Source organism: Ipomoea nil, unplaced genomic scaffold, assembly GCF_001879475.1.
Source record: "Ipomoea nil cultivar Tokyo-kokei standard unplaced genomic scaffold, Asagao_1.1 scaffold3340, whole genome shotgun sequence".
NCBI classification, from domain to species: domain Eukaryota; kingdom Viridiplantae; phylum Streptophyta; class Magnoliopsida; order Solanales; family Convolvulaceae; genus Ipomoea; species Ipomoea nil.
Window position 1 is genome coordinate 173,943 of NW_017619768.1, and position 16,935 is coordinate 190,877.

A 16,935-nucleotide genomic window follows, 5' to 3' on the forward strand; every position below is an offset into this window, starting at 1 on the left:
ACGTACAGAAATATCGATTATTTCGATCACAAAAATGCCAATTATTCCATCCACAAAAATAACAATTACTCCATCTTTGGCTGGATTTTTATTTAATATAAGAAAAATAAAATTATAAGCAAATGTGGGGAGGGGGAGGGGGGGATTTTTCCCATATTAATTCGTTTACGTCGGAGTCAGTAGTACTCAAATTGTTGGAATCCGATAAAGAATTAATCCGTAATTGTTTAGGCTATAGTAGAAATCTCATTTTATATGTCTAAAACCACCTTGGTTTTTTCATCTACAGAAATATCGATTATTCCGCTCACAAAAATGCCAATTATTCCACCCACAGAAATAAAAGAAAAATATAATTATAAGCAAATTGGAGGGAATGGGGGGGGGGGAGTAAAATAAATATTTTTCCCATATTAATTCGTTTATATCGGAGTCAATAGTACTCAAATTATTGGAATCTGATAAAGAATTACTCCATAATTGTTTATGCCATAGTAGAAATCTCAATTTTTATGTCTAAAACCACCTTGGTTTTTTCACCTACAAAAATATCGATTATTCCTCCCACAAAAATGTCAATTATTCCACCCAAATAAATAACAATTACTCCGTCTTTGGCTAGATTTTTATTTAACATAAGAAAAATAGAATTACAACCAAATGGGGGGGGGGGGTAAAATAAACATTTTTCTCATATTAATTCGTTTATGTCGGAGTCAATAGTACTCAAATTGTTGGAATCCGATAAAGAATTACTTCGTAATTGTTTATGATATAGTAGAAATCTCAATTTTTATATCTAAAACTACCTTGATTTTTTCACCTACAGAAATATCAATTATTCCCCCTACAAAAATGCCAATTATTCCACCCACGGAAATAGCAATTACTCCGTCTTAGGTTGGATTTTTATTTAATATAAAAAAATAGAATTATAAGCAAATTGGGGAGGGGGGGGGGGTAAAATAATTATTTTTCCCATATTAATTCGTTTATGTCGGAGTCAATAGTACTCAAATTATTGGAATTCGATAAAGAATTACTCTGTAATTGTTTATGCCATAGTAGAAATCTCAATTTTTATGTCTAAAATCACCTTGATTTTTTCACCTACATAAATATCGATTATTCCGCCCATAAAAATGTCAATTATTCCACCCACAGAAATAACAATTACTTCGTCTTTGGCTGGATTTTTATTTAATATAAGAAAAATAGAATTATAAGCAAATGGGGGGAGGGGGGGGGGGAGTAAAATAAATATATTTCTCATATTAATTCGTTTATGTCGGAGTCAATAGTACTCAAATTGTTGAAATCTGATAAAGAATTACTCCGTAATTGTTTATGCCATAGTAAAAATCTCAATTTTTATGTTTAAAACCACCTTGGTTTTTTCACCTACAAAAATATCGATGGCTCCCCCGACAAAAATGTCAATTATTCCACATACATAAATAACAATTACTCCGTCGTTAGCTGAATTTTTATTTAATACAAGAAAAATAGAATTATAAGCAAATGAGGGGGGATGTAAAATAAATATTTTCCCCATATTAATTCATTTATGTCGGAGTCAATAGTACTCAAATTGTTGGAATCAGATAAAGAATCACTTCGTAATTGTTTATGCCATAGTAAAAATCTCAATTTTTATGTCTAAAACCACCTTGATTTTTTCACCTACAGAAATATTGATTATTCCGCCCACAAAAATGTCAATTATTCCACCAACGAAAATAACAATTACTCCGTCTTTGGCTGGATTTTTTTTAATATAAGAAAAATAGAATTATATGCAAATGGGATGGGGTGGGGGTGGGGGTGGGGGTGGGGGGGAGTAAAATAAATATTTTTTCCATATTAATTCATTTATGTCGGAGTCAATAGTACTCAAATTGTTAGAATCCGATAAAAAAATTACTTCGTAATTGTTTATGCCATAGTAGAAATCTCAATTTTTATGTCTAAAACCACCTTGATTTTTTCACCTACAGAAAATTGATTATTTCGCCCACAAAAATGCCAATTATTCCACCCACGGAAATAACAATTACTCCGTCTTTGGCTGGATTTTTATTTAATATAAGAAAAATAGAATTATAAGCAAATTGGGGGGGGGGGTAGATGGGAGGGGTAAAATAAATGTTTTCCCCATATTAATTCGTTTATGTCGGAGTCAAATAGTACCCAAATTGTTGGAATCCGATAAAGAATTACTCCGTAATTGTTTATGCCATATTATAAATCTCAAGTTTTATGTCTAAAACCACCTTGGTTTTTTCACCAACAGAAATATCGATTATTTCGCCACAAAAATGTCAATTATTTCACCCACAGAAATAACAATTACTTCGTCTTTGGCTGGATTTTTATTTAATATAAGAAAAATAGAATTATAAGCAAATTGGGGGAGGGTGGGGGGGGGGAGTAAAATAAATATATTTTCCATATTAATTCTGACAGGATAATGGTGCTGGCACCCGACCTGGATCATAAGCAGCATCTGACCCGACACCACATGGAATGGTGTTGGGCCGTTGGCACCCGACCCGGATCATAAGCAGCATCTGACCCGACACCACATGGAATGGTGTTGGGCCGTTGGCACCCGACCCGGATTATAAGCAGCATCTGACCCGACACCACATGGAAACCCCACGGGCAAAACTCCAACAGGCAGAATTCCAACAGGTGTCACCTTTATTGCAATTGAAGCCACCATTGATGCTACCATTGATGAGAGAGAATTAAAGGCTTGGCTCCCCATTTATGTCCCTTGTTGTTACCGTTGACACCTTTTTATAAGTAGATGCTCCCCTCAGCTTGAGGGGACACATTGAATACTCTGGACAAAGACACATTGTACTTTCTATACTAAGACACTAAGGCAATACAACTATTGTCACTCTTTCACACATCATTATTCTAATATTATTATTATCGGTGTAAACACAAAAATGTAAACTTTGTATATATTCACAAAATTTCGTGTACAGCATGTGTATAATTCAAGTGCAGGTACAAAATCTCTGTCTAGTCCTCTGATTCTTCACTGACGTTATCTATTGAAGTTCCTCCGGAATTCAAATAGCGTAGCCTCCGGGATTCAATTGGCGCGTGCCTCCGGGATTTAAGTGGCGTAGCTTTCGGGATTTAATTGGCGTGACTTTCAACAACGAACGTCAAGAATTTTGAATTAATCGACCTTGCAATGGATTCAAATTGCCTGCAAAATCAACAAAAATGCCTTCAAGTCTCCAAGCGTTCTTCAATGCCGTTATCTATTACAGTGCCTCCGGGATTCAAATAGCGTAGCCTCCGAGATTCAAGTGGCGCGTGCCTCCGGGATGTAAACGGTGTAGCTTCCAGGATTTAAACGGTGTAGCTTCCGAGATTCAATTGGCGTGATCTTCAACAGCAAACATCAAGCTCAGAAGCAATTAACTCTGCAAAACATTAATTAAAGCGTCTGCAATGGCTTCAAGTTGCCTTCAAAAGGCTCCAAGATCTTCAAAGTACCTACAAAAAGGCTTCAAGTTGCTTCAAGATCTTTAAAACCTGCAAAAAATGCCTCCAATGCCTTTAATTCTTCAAGATCTTCAAATGCCTTCAAAAGAGCTCTCAAATCTTCAAGCCTTCAAGTTGTTAAGCGTTCTGCAATGCCTTCAAGCTCTCAAGTCTTCAAATTGTTCTCAATGTATTTAAGGTGTGATTTGAAGAATGGAATTGAGGCTCTATTTATAGTGAAGTTTGTAACTAAAATCCCTCAACAAACTCCACTAATTTTTATTAAATTAAATTAATTAATTATCTACTAAAATGAACCTTGCCAAAATCAAGTCTAGGTTCATTATTCTATCATCTAATTCAAATTCAAATTAAATTATAATTATCTAATTCAAATATAATAAAATCATATTATATTTAAATTATAATTATAATTATAATTCAATTATGAAATGGGCTTGGACCAATTAATTACTTAATTCAATAGCCCAAATCAAATTTACTTGGACTAATGATCAACCCTGAAATTGGGCTCGATAATGATTTAATCGGTCCACTTGTCGGCTTCAAATTTTCTGTGTCTACAATCGGTAACATATTTACCGTCAAATTCGTTTATGTTAGAGTCATCATTACTCAAATTGTTGGAATCTGATAAAGAATTACTCCGTAATTGTTAGTAGAAATCTCAATTTTTATGTCTAAAACCACCTTGATTTTTTCACCTACAGAAATATCGATTATTCTGCCTACAAAAATGCCAATTATTCCACCCACAGAAATAACAATTACTTCGTCTTTGGCTGGATTTAAATGGCGGGGTGTGGGGGGGGGGGGGGGGGAGTAAAATAAATAGTTTTCCCATATTAATTCGTTTATGTCGGAGTCAATAATACTCAAATTGTTGAAATCCGATAAAGAATTACTTCGTAGTTGTTTATGCCATAGTAGAAATCTCAATTTTTATGTCTAAAACTACCTTGATTTTTTTCACCTACATAAATATCGATTATTTCACCCACGAAAATGGCAAATTATTCCACCCACGAAAATAACAACTACTCCGTCTTTGGCTGGATTTTTATTTAAGATAAGAAAAATAGAATTATAAGCAAATTGGGGGGAGGGAGGGGGGGGGGGTAAAATAAATGTTTTTCCCATATTAATTCGTTTATGTTGGAATCCGATAAAGAATTACTCCGTAATTGTTTACTAGTATGATCCCCGTGCGATGCACGAACTATGTTATGTTATGATAATAAGATTTTTTAGTGTTGTACACGTGTGTTGCACGGAAAATTTTTTGTTATTATTAATTTAAATTAAAAAAATGAAAAAATATTAAAATAGACAATATATAATAATATAGTTGGATGTTTATATATTTGGTCAAATATCTATGTTCATAACGTACAATATTTAAATATAAATTTTGTATGGTTAATATAATCTCTAATCATGTACATATTTACATAAATTTATAGAAAAAATTTACATAATTAAGTAGATTTATTCTTAATTGTAATTCATATATATTATAATTCTAAAAATATGAATAATAACTAAGAGAATTATACTTATAAATTAATTTAAAAAATGTAAATTTTAAATTTTGTATGGGTAATTAAATTTAAACTCTAATTAGACACATTTTCTTATATGATTATATAATATATTCATTACATTGTATATACACATAATATTTATTAAATTATTTAGGAAAATTTTATAATATAATTGTGAGTATATAGCCATCCAACTATCAGCTTAGGCTTTTAGTTGAGATGGAGCACATGTTTCAATTTGGTATTAGAGTCAGACCAAAGGTCATGTGTTCGAATTTCAGCGCCACTCGTAAGCGATTACGGTTTATCGGTTCACATGTTGCTTGGAAACCACCGTGAGGATGGAGCACATGTTTCAATTATAATTTAAAATTACATTTAGAAATTAAAAAAGTAGCATTTAAATTTTGTATGGTTAGTATAGTGCATAAGTGTATATATGTATGTATTTATAAAAATTTATAAATCTTTATATTTTGTTAAGTTGATAATTTCATTTCCTTAATTATATTTCATATTTTATTAATTATAATTTAATGAAATTGTCTCAAATATATCCACAGAAAAATATTATATTTCTGAATTTTTCACCGTCACATAAGTAGGATGAGAAAAAGCATATAAACTTGAATAGCATATACAAACCCCTAAGTCAACATACTAACTCTAAGTTTCATAAAATCCTACAAAATTATCAAAATCACCGTTGTTATCAAAATAATTTAATGAAAGAATGTAAATGGAGATTAACATAAAATTACTATAATACTTTCTAGGTATTTAGAGGCAATTTTGTTTTTCAATTTTAAGTTAAAGTTTGATTTTTTTTTCAGGGTTTTTTTTTTCTTCCAGAAATCGATATGTTTAATTTTTTTTTTCTATTTTATTAATTCGTTTATGTTAGAGTCATTATTACTTAAATTGTTGGAATTCGATAAAGAATTACTCCGTAATTGTTTATGTCATAGTAGAAATCTCAAATTTTATGTCTAAAACCACCTCAGTTTTTTCACATACAGAAATATCGATTATTCCGCCCACAAAAATGCTAATTATTCCACCCACAGAAATAACAATTACTCCGTCTACATACATATCCACATAACTCTCAATTTCTCTACGAATATACATCTCAACAAAATTATAAATTACGAGCCCACAAAATCTTCAATTTCTCCCACGGAGAAAGAATTACACACGAGATGATTACGGACTCACAAAATCCTCGATTTCTGCACGTACAAAGTATTGCACACGAGATTGTTGCGGGCCCACAAAATCTCCAATTTCTCCATGTAAAAAAGTATTGCACACGAGACGGTTACGAGCCCACCAAATCTTCGATTTCTACGCTAGAGAGTATTGCAGACGATATAGTTACAGGGCCACAAAATCTTCGATTTCCCCACATAGAAAGTATTGCATATGAGATGGTTACGGACCCACCAAAATCTCAATTTCTCAACGTAGAAAGAATTGCACATAATACGTCTGCAAGTCCACAAAATCCTCAATTTCTTCGTATAAAAAGTATTGCACACAAGATGCACGAGCCGAGTAACGAGTTGACTAATAATCCTAGAAATCAATAATTCATGAGTAGGTTTTGTATGAACCCGTCTCAATGTGAAACATGTATTACTTTTTAAGTAAAACATGTGATTTACCAAGTGAATTACATAAAAACAAATTATGTTACCATGCATTTAAATAAAACAATAACAGTTTTCAAAAAAAAAAAAAAAAAAAAAAAACAATAACATAACATTATTAATAATAAAGCAAATATTCTGCAACATTATTGAAGGCCGGAATACAGAAATTATTGCATATTGGTGCAATCAGATCAGCCGTTACACTTGTGCCCCATCTTTATGCATGTACCTTACACATGCATATGTTGGGAAATGAAAATGAACAAAGCATTGTGTGTTTTAAAAATGGATGTAAATAAAATTTGTAACAGATCACGTAATAACACCAATGTTCTTACTTCTTACACTATTTATTGCAATCAGTTATCGTTGCCGATTAATGTAAAAGCACAACGAAGACTTTCTATATTCCTTTTAAACAATCAAGAGTAAATATAATTATTTATTGACAACCATGATTTACATTCTCCCAAATGTTCTGTCGGGTCGGGGTTTGGGTGCCCTTAGGATTGGAGTTCAGCCTTTATTTATTGACAACTCTTCCAGCCTTTTTGCAAATAGTCTTTTTAGGGCAATTAACATGAATGACTTTCAAAAAAAAAAAAAAAAAAACACATGAATAGGGTTTACTAGTACATATTCCAAAATAGTAGTTATGAATTTCTATTGTCAAAAAAAAAATTACAATTGATGAGAAATTTATACAATCAATATAAAAATAATTTTTTCATTTGTTCAGTTTAACTAATTTATTTATTTATTATTACTAATTAAGTTCTAATACTACATGTTTAATAAGCTATTGCTAAATAGACTAATTTCTTTTTATCAAAACTAACTAAGACTAATATAAAGTATCATTATATTTAATTTAATCATAAGAGTACAATTGTTATTCTATTTTTAATTTTACATTTTTTAAAGAATAATCATTGACCGGGAAACCAAATAAGATAGCATTGCATGTCATATAGATTTGTTAGATTTATGGGTTAATTTGATGTTTTTGAAAAAATTATCATATATAGATATATAGAACTTTATCGAACAACGAGAAAAACGACAACTACTACTTGAAATGGTAAATTTCACTATTGTGTACTAGTATATAAACTACAAATAAAATGTAAATCACACTACGAAGACATACATGATGGACTCGATGAATAAAGTATTAACAAAAATCAAACTCGTTATCTTTAGAATTACTTATTTTTTAACTATACAATATGGCATGACACAGTATCAATTTATCAATTTAATGGATGATTTCATGATTATATATTATTTAAATTGGATATAATAAAGTTGTTGGGGAAATGGCACATTGCACAAGCGAGTAAGATTTTATATTAGTGGGTGAGGAGATAATAGGGCGTACGGAAAATGTGCTTTACAGTGTGCTTATTTTGGCTTTACATCAGAATAATGTGTGCCTAGTACTAAAGATATTGAGGCCGTGACTTTTAATCGAAGTAAAGAATTTTAGTTTCATTGAGTGTAAATTTATTTATTTATTTTTTTTGAATGCTACTCGCTCTATTACAATGTAGTATCTGTTCATATACTTTCTCAACCTACTGAAACACAAAGAGCTAATAACGCCTCGCTCGAACTCACAATCTTCCAAATGGAAGTCCAACCCGGGTACCATTGGACCACATAGTCCTGGTGAGTGTAAATTTATTTAGATAAATTTAAGTTTATTATTCATGAGAATTTAATTTGAATTGTATTGATTACATTGGTTAACAAATAACAAATATTCATACTCGAGAAAAAAACAAGAGTTAATTCTAGCGGATGTCCTTTGTTTTTTGTGATAATTTTACATTTAGTCAAAGACAATCATTTTTGTCATTTAATATCCAAATTAACATGTTTTAAACATTTTAGATCATTTTAATGACTTTTCGATCAAATTAAACATGATTTTAGACAATGATATTTTCACATCTTCAAAAAAATTTTCTCAATTTCTACACCGTTTTTTTTCCGGTTCAAGGATTTTCAATCGTGGATTGCACTATCTCATCGCATTTGATAAATCTTGCGCACATAAGTTGCTCTCCACCATCTTCTCGTTTCCTTTTGCATTTATACGCCAGTACAGATTCTGTGACAAGTGGAAGTAAATTCCGCAATGGTCGCACGCTCTAGGAAGCAGTCAACAAATTAAATGGCCTTGCCTCCGACGGTAGCGGGGAATGCATCCTTCCTTGGCTCTTTGTATATGATGTCCTCATATTGGAAGGGAGTCTTAGTATGCCAATCTACATGCTCATCTCCATAGTAGCAGGAACATAACATGTTACAATGACCACAACACACAGTACGTATCAAGACTGAGGCTTTTTGGAATCATTTTTCCTGATAAATTTGTTATGTCTTCAAAATCGGGAGTATGAGATTTTCAAGGCGTATTCGGCGTCGGGCTGGACGCCGAGCACAACGGTCTGAGCGGGTTGGTATCCTTGCCTGCTCGACGAGTTTTCGACCGGCACCCTTCACGTTCATGTAATTTGCCACGTTGACCCTAGCTACTAACCATGTGAATGTCGAGTGCATGTTAACAACGAAGTGCGCAATAACTCTCCCAATGGGAAATAGTTCACTTCCATCATGGGTGATCTGTTGGAGCAAGTTCAACCTCATTAGCCACCGAGGCAGCATGAGAAGACATAGTGGTCGGAATAAAGAAGAGGTTTATCTCTCTCTCTCTCTTGTTTTGTTTGTTCTCTACATCTACAATAAATGATTCATATAATTATTATAGACTAAAATAATAGCAGTCAAATTGAAGCCAAACGAGTGTCGATATTATGAACTTTCTAATTGCGTTGCAAAATGATTCCCTCGCTCCGGTCATTACGTACTCGGCATCGCCATTAACGCTTTCAATCCACGATGGAAGATTTTTTTTTTAAAAAAGGGAAAAAAGTAGTGCATACATTGGGATTGTTTTTTAATGAAGAGGTGAAAATGTCGTTGTCTAAAATAGGGTTTCTCCATAAAAGTCATCAAAATGATAAAAAATATAATATCTAAAATATGATAGTTTATGGTGTAAAATGACAAAAAATGATAATATTTGACTAAATTTAGAATTGCAACAAAAATCAAAGGACACCTACTGGAATTAACCAAAAAAAAAAAAAAACAATTACTCCTATTATTATTATTATTATTATTATTATTATTATTATTATTATTATTATTATTATATGCATACCATCATGTATTAAAAATGCATTTAATTTATAAAGGTATGTATCTACCTGCAATGACTATTTGACATAACATATTTGGAGTGTTATTTCAAAAGATATATTAACTAATATCTTGAGTGATATCAACTAGATTGTGGCGTATCAGATCAACAAACACTCATATAGTGTAGCATTAATGTTGGTTATGTTGTGACAACCTACATATGGTGCTAGGCTAATTATAATATTAAATTAGTAAATGAACTAATTAGGAAACCATATAGTAGATAGAGAGCTAATTAGGAAGACATCACAAAAATTATTAGCATTGTGGAGTAGTATATAACTATATATATCATGCATATTGTATTATTGAAATAAGTTAAGACAATATATGCAATGTTATTATTTCTTACTAGTAGTGTAGTTCCGTAGTTAGTTTTAGGAGCTTTGGCACACTCAAAGTGTGAATAATTTTTGAGCTTGTACATATTCGAAATGTACCATATATGATACGATCATATTTAATATCGTATCACATGTTGGTACAATTTAAAAAATGTTAATTTAGTATGAAGTACTTTAATTTATTAAAGAAATACTCAAATATGTCATCAAATTGTCAAGTATTTTGTGTTCAGATGACATGTAGTGACATCTCTTATGTGGGAGGTCATGAGATCGAACTTCAGTGGAAGCGTTGTTGACGTATGTTTGAATGGTTTCATGAGCAAAGTCATGCAATTAAACTAAAATATTGGACTAAGATGACGATTACCTTCATTAACAACTATTAGTTTTAATAAATTTAAATAAAATACAATTTTAAAAGAAACCTCATATCCTTCATCTGCGGCTGGAGACAAAAACCATCTCTTCATTATATTTACGGTCGGAGACGAAGCGGTGCGGGGATTTAATACAAGATGGATAATGCAAACTCGGAGCTTAATTGTCCATTAGCAAAGAATCTTGGGACATCCCTCCACTCCAAAAAAATGTACAGAACATAACATATAAAATAGTAATAAATAAAAAAGAGTACTGTTGCAAATTGGGTTTAATTAATATACTCATTTGGATATAATCGTCACGAATGATTCCATTTTTGATAATTTTAATACTAAATTATTCAAACGGGATTGGATGAGTAGGCTTATAATATAAGTCTAGAAGTTTCGTGGCTTGTTTGAATAGGGTTAGATAGAAACAAATTAGCTTTTGGCGTTAATGGAAACATAATGCCTGTGATTGTAGTATTGTACCATATATATATCTACTATAATAATAAGAGCCCAAGAGAGTTAGGCCTATAATGGGTAGAAAAAATGGCGGTCACAGATTTTAATCAAATGAATGGCTCAGATTAATTAAAATATTGATCAGATTTAAATTTTACATTAAAATTTCCTAAAATACCCACACACCGTTACTAATTCCGTTAAAATGTTAAGAATTGCCGTTAGTTCACCGTTAACTTACTCATTGAGTTCAATAAAAAAATGTCTTAGGTTCGAACCTCATCTCAATCAAAGTTGGCATAATTAGTACTCTACTTTACTCTTATTAAATCTAATATATATATATCTACTATACTAATAAGAGCCCAAGAGAGTTAGGCCTATAATGGGTAGAAAAAATGGCGGTCACAGATTTTAATCAAATGAATGGCTCAGATTGATTGAAAGATTGATCAGATTTAAATTTTACACTAAAATTTCCTAAAATACCCACACACCGTTACTAATTCCGTTAAAATTTTAAGAATTGCCGTTAGTTCACCGTTAACTTACTCATTGATTTCAATAGAAAAAGGTCTTAGGTTCGAGTCTCATCCCAATCAAAGTTGGCATAATTAGTACTCTATTTTACTCTTATTAAATTATTATATAAATAATAATTTAGTAGTTACAACAAAAATCTACTATACTAATAAGAGCCCAAGAGAGTTAGGCCTATAATGGGTAGAAAAAATGGCGGTCACAGATTTTAATCAAATGAATGGCTCAGATTGATTGAAAGATTGATCAGATTTAAATTTTACACTAAAATTTCCTAAAATACTCACACACCGTTACTAATTCCGTTAAAATTTTAAGAATTGCCGTTAGTTCATCGTTAACTTACTCATTGATTTCAATAGAAAAAGGTCTTAGGTTCGAATCTCATCCCAATCAAAGTTGGCATAATTAGTATTCTATTTTACTCTTATTAAATTATTATATAAATAATAATTTAGTAGTTACAACAAAAAATAATACATATGCATTTCTTTAATTTATAATTATGTGTCCCCAATGCCTTTATTCAAAAAAAAAAAAATCATTATCAATAAATTAACTAAGAGAAATAATTTTATTAGTTATATTGTCTTTATTTTTCTTCAATATAAAAATTTTTTATATTCAAATTTATTAATTGATTATATTCGCTACATTATCCTTACAATGTCTTTATTCAGTGAAAAAAAAAATATTAATTATCAATAAATTAATTAAAAGAAATATTTTCATTAGTTATATTGTCTTTATTTTTCTCAAATGTAAAAATTTTTACATTCAAATTCATCAATTAATTATATTCACTATATTATCTATTATCTTTTTTCTGCACTATTTTTCTAATTAAATATCAAAGTTATAATACAAAATAATGCTATATATTTATTTACCAAGTATTTTATTAATACAATGAAAAAATTTTAAAAATATAATTAATAAAGCCAACCATATTAACTACTTGAGAGATTTTGTGACAAAGAGAGTATTCAAATCACACAACAAATTGAAGTGAGAACCACCTCGCAATGTTCTTGTTTGACAATCAGCAGTTAGGGGTTAGCGTTAGCGGATTTGACCAGCGAATTTATTTAATTATTAACATTTGGGTAGAAAAATGACCGCCAAATTATTAAATCAAATGAATGGTTCATATTGTTCAGGTTTTAACTTTTTTCTTTTAAGATTTTCTAATTTATCCTTAATTATATGATTATCCATTTAATTTTTCCGTTAATTCATCGTTAGTCTAATTCTAATATTAAAGTCTAATATAGAATTATAACTACACCATTAATCTAATTCTAATATTAAAGTCTTAATAGAACTTAACCACAAATCCTAATGTCGGAATCTCCTCAAACAATATTAGTATATATTTAATATTTTATGCCCTAATTTTTATTTGTTCTTCCTTATGTCCCGTATTTGGTTTCAACCATACCTATACAATTATTTTATTGACAATTATAATCAATCTTGACTATATTATCTTGCATTTGTAAACTTAAAATTACATATTTAACCCGCACCGGCTTAGCTCAATGGTTTTGAACCTTGGCGGCGGCAGTGCGGAAATTATGTCCAAAGTGGGCAGATTCCTTGTCCACAATGCTCTGTCGGGTCGGAGTGTGGGGGGCGCTTGGGGTTGGAGACTCAACCTTTGGGAGAAGAATTACCTATTTAAATACGCAAATTCAACCTTCAATTATCTATGCATGAATAATTTCAATATAATTCTGCCTTAATATACTTTAAAGTACTTATTTAAAAAAAAACATTGGACATTTTCCTAATCGCGCAATGCGCGTAAAAAACTAGTATATATATACTAATAAGAGCCCAAGAGAGTTAGGCCTATAATGGGTAGAAAAAATGGCGGTCACAGATTTTAATCAAATGAATGGCTCATATTAATTAAAATATTGATCAGATTTAAATTTTACATTAAAATTTCCTAAAATACCCACACATCGTTACTAATTCTGTTAAAATGTTAAGAATTGCCGTTAGTTCACCGTTAACTTACTCATTGATTTCAATAAAAAAATGTCTTAGGTTTGAACCTCATCCTAATCAAAGTTGGCATAATTAGTACTCTACTTTACTCTTATTAAATTATATAAATAATAATTTAGTAGTTACAACAAAAAATAATACATATGCATTTCTTTAATTTAGAATTATGTGTCCACAATGCCTTTATTCAAAAAAAAAATTATTCATTATCAATCAATTAAATAAGAGAAATAATTTTATTAGTTATATTGTCTTTATTTTTCTTCAATATAAAAATTCTTTATATTCAAATTTATTAATTGATTATATTCGCCTACATTATCCTTACAATGTCTTTATTCAGTGAAATTTTTTTATTAATTATCAATAAATTAATTAAAAGAAATATTTTCATTAGTTATATTGTCTTTATTTTTCTCAAATGTAAAAATTTTTACATTCAAATTCATCAATTGATTATATTCACTACATTGTCTATTATCTTTTTTTTTTTGCACTATTTTTTAATTAAACATCAAAGTTATAATACAAAATAATGTTATATATTTATTTACCAAGTATTTTATTAATACCATGAAAAATTAAAAAAAATATAATTAATAAAGCCAATCATATTAACTACTTTGAGGGATTTGTTGACAAAGAGAGTATTCAAATCACACAACAAATTGAAGTGAAAACTACATCGCAATGTCCTTGTTTGACAATCAGCAGTTAGCGGTTAGCGTTAGCGGATTATATTAGCGAATTTGACCAGCGAATTATATCAATGGTTGGTAAAAATATATTTGAAAAAATTAGTTTTTTAGATTAACATGTAAAATGAGCTAAGGGTATACATATAATAATAATAATAATAATAATAATAATAATAATAATAATAATAATAATAATAATAATAATAATGATATTGCTAATTATACGTAAGCAATATGTAGTAACACGAGACCAATTAAAGCAAGTAAATGACTTTATTGATCACAATAGAGGCCCTAAGTACAATCTACTTGGTTGCTCTGAGTACCGACTGACTGCGGTCGGGATTCTCTAACAACAACCTATCGATCGTCCAAAAGTCCCCTACACTGTAGCTACTGTGGGTATTTATAGCCGCTATGCCGGGGACAGGATTCCAGCCGTTCGGCATGTCCTCCACGTAGCCACCACGTGTCGTCCTCCCGGGTGCCCTGTCTGTCGTCGTAGAGAATCGCCACGTGTCTTTCGTCAGCTCTCTCGCCAAAGGGCTACCGCTCGGCGGTCGACACCGTCGCTCGGGCAACTCCCGGTCGGCCCCCGACCGGGTTCTTCTCAAGGAGCCCGACCTGTTACCTGCAAAGACAAAGAGAAAAAGACAAAGGCTTCTCGGTCGTGGTGAAGCTATGTCGGTCGGGATATTCCCTACCAAGAGCCCCCCAGCCCGGGCCTTTTTGATCGTCCGGGAAAAAATGGGCCGGGATGAAGAAGCCCAACCGTCGGCCGCTAAACCGACCGGCCAGCTGTCATTCCCTTCTCCGCCACGTGTCGGCCACCGCCGGCCTCTGCGACTGCAACCGTCGCCTCGGAATCAGCGCTGGTCATGTCACGCAAGTGGACTCGTTTCCCGCCTAAATGCTCTCCTATAAATAGGCCCTTGAGGCCCTCATTTGAACTTTCCTCACTCTTTTGCTTCAGTCGGTACCCTCAGAGAGCCCCGAGCAGAGCACCTTAGCGAGGCAGTCGAGCTAAAAGACTTCAAGCTTTCATTCGCAAAGTTCTTCCACTCGGTAAGTTCTCAACCCTTCTTTTACTTTACGTTTTCATTTATAAGTAGAATCGTTAGGTCAACTAACTGTCCCGGACGTCTCAAGTCCTTTACTAACCCCGACCGACCTTTAGGTAGATCGAAATGACGGACTCTGACAGCCAAAACGCCTCGATCGCGGACTACGACGAGGAGGTCGAGTACCTCAGCGACGAGGAAGTGGACATCATGTCCTACTCTCCCGAGGCCATTCACCGACCGGCGCCAGCCCCCGAGCGGACTTCCGAACAAGACAACGCGTCGAGCTCCTCTGGGTCATCGAGCTCCAGCTCAAGCGGATCGGGGAGTTCCGGCGAGGAGGAAGAAGGAGCCTCATCAGGCAAACAGGGCTCTCCGCTCGAAGGCGTTAGGGAAACGCCTATCCGGGTGGTTGGGGACCACCCGGAACCTGCTCCTGAGCCGGCCGAGGAAGACACAGCTGGGCCAAGCGCACCAGCCGCAACGGAGTTCGAATTCTTGAACAGCGAGAATGTCGAACAACAAATGAGCCGATTGACCACAGGCGAGGCGGCTAGGATTGCCGAAAGGCTCGTAGGTCGGGTGGAATTCGACACGAGCCGGAAGTTAGGGAATGTCATCGATCGGCATCGGGGCAAATGGATCGGGATGCATTACGACTCCCTGATGGCTCCGATCGCCATTCCCTTCACCCCCCTCCTGAACGCCTTCTTGGCCTACTACTGGGTCGTCCCGACCCAGATTTGCCCCAACGCGCACCGGATCATCGCCTGCTTTCCGCAGATATGCGCTCAGCATGAGGCCGCCTGCACGATGGAGCTGTTCAACTTCATCTACCAAGTCAAAGTTCTCCCGGGCAGCTATGGAGGCGGGTTCCTAATGCTGCAGTCTCGAGCGGACATGTGCGCAATCAGAGGCCTGCCCGGGAACAACAAGGGGTGGAAGAATAGGATTTTCTCCATCAAATACGACCCCTGGATTCTCCCGGTTGACCGCGCTTGGAGCACCCACTTTCGGAAACAAGTGGTGCCGGACGAGACGCAAGCGCTCAAGGAGACGGTCAGTCGGATCTCGAGCGAGCTGCACGAGTATACAATCTTTCGAACGGCCGAGAGTCTTGAGGCGGCTAAGCTCCCGCCCCCTACATACGAACTACGGGAGAAATATCTGCCCGTGCCGATGGGCGTGTCGGTCGCCAAATCGTCAAGGCGAACGAAGAAAGGTTTTAACTCGAGCTAACCCTCCCAACTTAACTTTATGCCTCGATCACACTAACTTGATTTCTTTGTTTGCAGCTATGGCAGAATTTGGTGACGAAGATGCCCCCCTTCCCCCGCCCGCCAAGATCTCCCTTGGCGGCAAGAAGAAGGCGAAGGCGAAGCCCGCCGGGGAAAAGGAGATTCCCTCGGCCCGACCACTAAGTACCTCGACCGTGACGAC